Raw genomic sequence first — 4,930 nt, 5'->3', positions numbered from 1 at the left:
GTGTGTGTGTGTGTGCTGACCTGTGGGATTAGGAAGGAGGCTCATGTTTATAGACACTTCTGTAAACTTCACATGACATCATTCCCCCAACACCCCTCTCCTCCTCCTCTCCACCCTGTATCTCTGGGTCCATGTTCAAGTCAGAACAAGGCCCCTCCTCTCGCATGCGGTAGACTCCAAATCACGTCCCACTCCTCTCTCCCTCTCCTATCTCCCACTCCTATCTCTCTCTCTCCCACTCTTTTGCTCCCTTCTTCCTCTCTCTCTGTCCTGCGGGTCTTCTGTTTGGGTGTGTTTTGTTTTTCTGCACTCGCTGTGGACATCGTGGAAATGTTTATATTCCACACGACACTGAYCAGCCCCCCAGCCCTACAAAAAACATTCGAAATCACGTCTTATATTTCCACATGAGGACAACTGAGAGAAATCTGCTGACTGTTGTTTTAGCCCTACTCCATTCATTTCTTATGTAGTCTAGAACTGGCATTTTTTTTCTTCAGCCCGAGACCCAAATTATAAATTAACCATCCTCCCGTGATCCAAATCGTCCTCCTGCAACCCAAATTACGAAGAAATAGTGTGTGATTGTAGATGTATTCTTATAACACACAACCTACCTCTCACAAGCCAAGGACCCACTTTGGGTCCCGACCCATAGTTTAAGAAACCTATATGATCTAGAATCATCTCACCTCCTTCCACATTGTCAGAATCCACATTGCTTGACATAATATAACTTCTGAGTGGCTTTTTGGCAAGCCTAGACAAGATTAACATAGTGTCTTGGAGAACTTAAGCCCAAACATTTGAAATGGGCTGACGGGGAGGAGAGGCTTTACGTCAATTGAACAGCTCTCAGCCAGTTAACACACAGCCAAATGTCAGAGAAGAAAGKGAAGAGTGAAATAAGATGAAGAGAGCCGTAGAGGGGCAGAGAGAGYCAGAGAGAGAGATATTGTAAAGAGGAAGGTAGATGTGGAGAGAGGAAAGAGGGAGAGGTATATGGGGTTTTTGGCATTAAGATATGCTGTATCTTCCTACTGAGAGTGCCAAGAGGCTGAGGAGGTTTACTAAATGGTGACATTATGTTTAATGTGTTTAATATTTTACTTGACTGATGTTCCTCTCCCTCTTTATTCCATTAGGAATGTTCCATTCTACCACTCCTTTAGATATTCATCATTATGTACCCCCATCTTGTTTAACACCACCATATGTTCCCAGGACCTTCGCCTACAGACTATATATCTAACATGACTAACAAATACCCCTCTTTTATTGTCCTGGCCTGCAACATATCTTATGATCCCCATGAATCTCTCTTTTCCACCAAAATGCTGAATATTTACAAAAACATGCTTCATCCATGGAAACTTAAATTTGTTTCTTGTATTTGTGTGTGTGTGTGTGTGTTGTGTGTGTGTGTGTGTGTGTGGTGTGGTGTGTGTGTGTGTGTGTGTGTGTTGTTTGTGTTGGTGTGCGGTGTTGTGTGTGTGTGTGTGTGTGTGTGTGTGTGTGTGTGTGTGTGTGTGAGTGTCTCGTGGGCGTAAACAGCCACTGCCCTCTAACATCGCTGTCATCATTGTACACCAGCGGCTCACTGGCGTACCCAAGGGCCGACATGATCTCCCCATCAACATCATTGCTGGCATCACTGGCATGGCAGAAAGGATACCCAACCTGGGGTAAGTACCACAAACCTGCCAACCTTACACCCTCCTGGGCTTTACATACCATCACCTTCCTCCAGTACCAAACTACTATCCACATTTCTTAATAAGCAGAATTTTGCTGAATCATGGAATACCACTTTGAAGAAGTTTTACAGTCCAGGCTGGCTTCCAAAGTGTACCTTCTCCAGGAAGATGAAATGTTTACATAGCCCTTTTTCAGCTGGAGCTGTCTTAGAGGAAGATCTCATCATGTCCTGTCTATGCTCTTTGACTGATCTCAGCTGTCCATGGGGGAGTACAGTGTGATGGTTATACATAGCAGGTTCCATTTCAACGCTGAATTAAAGAAACACTCAAAGTGATCTATGAGGACAACTTCCTGATTGAGGCCTTGGTGTCAACTGAGCACGTGCAGAAGCGTGGGTTTAAGGCTGTGCTGTAAATAAATGTAGATGCTGTACCATCACACTGGTGATCACTACGACGACAAATGTGTTTGCTTTGTGTTCTTAAAAAAAACTCTCTCTTTCTCTGGAGAACAGGATTGGGGGAAGAGAGGGAGGGGAGTGGAAGAATAGAAAGATGGAAGAGAGGGGGTCAAGTCGTTACCCTTTAGAGAGCATCTTGATCTGGCCCAGAAGGACATTTACTGCAGTGCTTTGTGTATTTTGTTCTTTAATTGTGTAAACCTTTCTTATACATATAGTTTTGTCATGCAAGTTTATTGAAAGACGATCGTGTACGATTTTGGACTGTTGCCTGTCTGTCTGTCTGTCTGTCCGTATGCTAGAATAATAAGGAGTTAGGTATATTGTTCTGTGGCAGTGAGAATGACACCTACATCGGGTACCTCCCCCTGGCCCATGTGTTGGAGCTGAGTGCAGAGCTGGTGTGTGTGGCTCACGGCTGCAGGATTGGCTACTCCTCCCCCCAGACGCTAGCGGACCAGGTGAGGTGGTCCCCCCCTGCTCTGTATACTGTGTCACCTGCTTGGACTGTACATTACTAAACACATATATAAAAGGTGAATATATGTGTAGAGTACCTGTATGATAACTGTATCCTTTCTCTCACACCAGTCAACAAAGATTAAAAAAGGCAGTAAAGGAGACACCAGTGTTCTGCAGCCGACTCTAATGGCAGCTGTGCCGGTAAGACACATACATTACTGTACTGTCAATGTAGGGTTGCAAATGCTGATGCTCRAGATACTCAACTAGTCTAAAGGCCAGTTGTATTACTTCTTTAATCAGCACAACAGTTTTCAGCTGTGCTAACATAATTGCAAAAGGGTTTTCTAATGAACAACTAGCCTTTTAAAATGATAKACTTGGATTAGCTAACACGACGTACCATTGGAACACAGGAGTGATGGTTGCTGATAATGGGCCTCTGTACGCCTATGTAGATATTCCATTAAAAATCAGCCATTTCCAGCAACAATAGTCATTTACAACATTAACAATGTCTACACTGTCTTTCTGATCAATTTGATGTTATTTTAATGGACAAAAAATGTGCTTTTCTTTCAAAAACAAGGATATTTCTAAGTGATCCCAAACTTTTGAACGGTATTGTATGTTTACATTGCCAAAGCAAGTGAAATGGATAAACAAAAGTGAAAAAATAAATAAAAAGTGAACAGTAAATATTACACTCACACAAGTTCCAAAACAATAGAGACATTTCAAATGTCATATTATGTCTATATAGAGTGTTGTAAAAATGTGCAAATAGTTAAAGTACAAAAGGGAAAAAATAAATATATAAATAAATATGGGTTGTATTTACAATGGTGTTTGTTCTTCAATGGTTGCCTTTTTCTTGTGTCAACAGGTCACAAATCCTGCTGCTGTGATGGCACACTGTGGTATTTCACCCAATAGATATGGGAGTTTATCAAAATTGGGTTCCTTTTTTGATCTTTGGGGTCTTCTACCTGAGGAAATGTGTCCTAATCATGGTCCCAAATTTGGCAGAGGTTAGGAGTGCCTCATTCACCTATTTCGCGTGTGGAGCTGAGGCACGGTGATGACGCAACCATAGCCCTGGTTTGTCTATTGGAGCCAGTTGCCTACGCGCAGGCCTTGTGCTCAAATAGACCAAGGCCTATGGCCACTGAGTCTGTACATAGACAAATATTTCCTTAAGGTCTTTGGGTCATGTCACAGTGTTCAGGTATCTGACTACTGTGTATCTCTGTTTAAAGGAAGCAAATAGCTATCTAGTTAAGCTCTGGGGTTGTTTTTTATTCTTTCCAAATGGTCAATAAGTTTAAACTTTTGTTCTTGGTGCTGCGAGGGTGATGGGTTGGGCTGTAAGATTGTGTTTCGGTCCTGGGTTGTGTGGGCGCCCATGTGTTTGTGAAGAGAGTCCCCAGGACGCCACTTGCATATGGGGCACTCTTTCCCAGTTCATGCTCTCTGTAGTGAGGAGTATGGCGAAGGGTTTGGAGTACCTTGCTTCGATTTTCCCTTAGGTGGTGTAGAATTTTACAGCTTATTTTAATCGCTCGGTATTAGATAATTATAGCCTCGAGTAATTGCCCGCCAAGTTCTTAGCTCTGCATGCAATTATTTGTGTTCTTAACCGTTTGTTACGACGGAGGATATTTTTTTGCAGAATGTCTGGCATGCAGAGTCATCGACTTTGGGTGTTGGTCGAATCTTGGTTTGGGATGAGCGGACTTCAGACCTTCCACAACCATAAAGGGCAAATGGGTTCCTATACGAATTGAGGAGGTTTCTAGCAAGATCCTAATTGGTATGATCAAACTGTTATGTATTCCTTTGATGGCATTGAAGGCCCTTCTTGCCCTTGATCTATCTCTGCAGGATCATCACCAGCTTTTGTGGAAGTTACTTGTGGCACTGATGTTTAGGCCGTAGGTATGAATAGTTTTTGTTAGACGGTCTTGGGCAATGGCGTCTAGATGAATTGGTATTTGTGGTCCTGGCAACCTGGACCTTTTTGGACACAATTATTTTTGCTTACTGAGATTTTATTCTGTCTTATTTTGTGCCAGGTCTTGACAGAATCGTGCAGTAAGAATCAGGTGCTGCTGAGGCCCTCCTTGGTTGGTAACAGAACAGCACCAGATTCATCAGGCCAAAGTAGACTTTACTTCAGATTCTAGAGGGTGAAGCCGGGTGCTACACTGTTCTAGACCCTCACTCAATTCTATATATGTATGTTGAAGAGGGTGGGGCTGTCTCTGGTTCAGCCCCATGACCATTTGGAAAGAAATGTGTTTTGCC

At 43.0% G+C, this 4,930-nt stretch overlaps 2 long non-coding RNA genes across 2 annotated transcripts in view; both read left to right on the top strand.

The window, feature by feature from the left end:
• LOC139022834 (uncharacterized) overlaps positions 1 to 1,583 on the top strand; it is a 12,558-nt gene extending 10,975 nt beyond the window's left edge. The window contains exon 3 of the long non-coding RNA XR_011473889.1: positions 1,535 to 1,583. This is a non-coding gene — a long non-coding RNA (uncharacterized lncRNA). The remainder of the gene's footprint in view (positions 1 to 1,534) is intronic.
• An 8-nt stretch (positions 1,584 to 1,591) lies between these two features.
• On the top strand, positions 1,592 to 2,826 carry LOC111949877 (uncharacterized). Its single transcript, XR_002875404.2, has 3 exons — positions 1,592 to 1,685; positions 2,499 to 2,622; positions 2,753 to 2,826. It is a non-coding gene; the product is annotated as an uncharacterized lncRNA (long non-coding RNA).
• Positions 2,827 to 4,930: the final 2,104 nt, after the last annotated feature.

Source organism: Salvelinus sp. IW2-2015, linkage group LG22 (genome assembly GCF_002910315.2).
Source record: "Salvelinus sp. IW2-2015 linkage group LG22, ASM291031v2, whole genome shotgun sequence".
NCBI classification, from domain to species: Eukaryota; Metazoa; Chordata; class Actinopteri; order Salmoniformes; family Salmonidae; genus Salvelinus; species Salvelinus sp. IW2-2015.
This window is presented reverse-complemented; position numbering and strand designations above follow the sequence as displayed.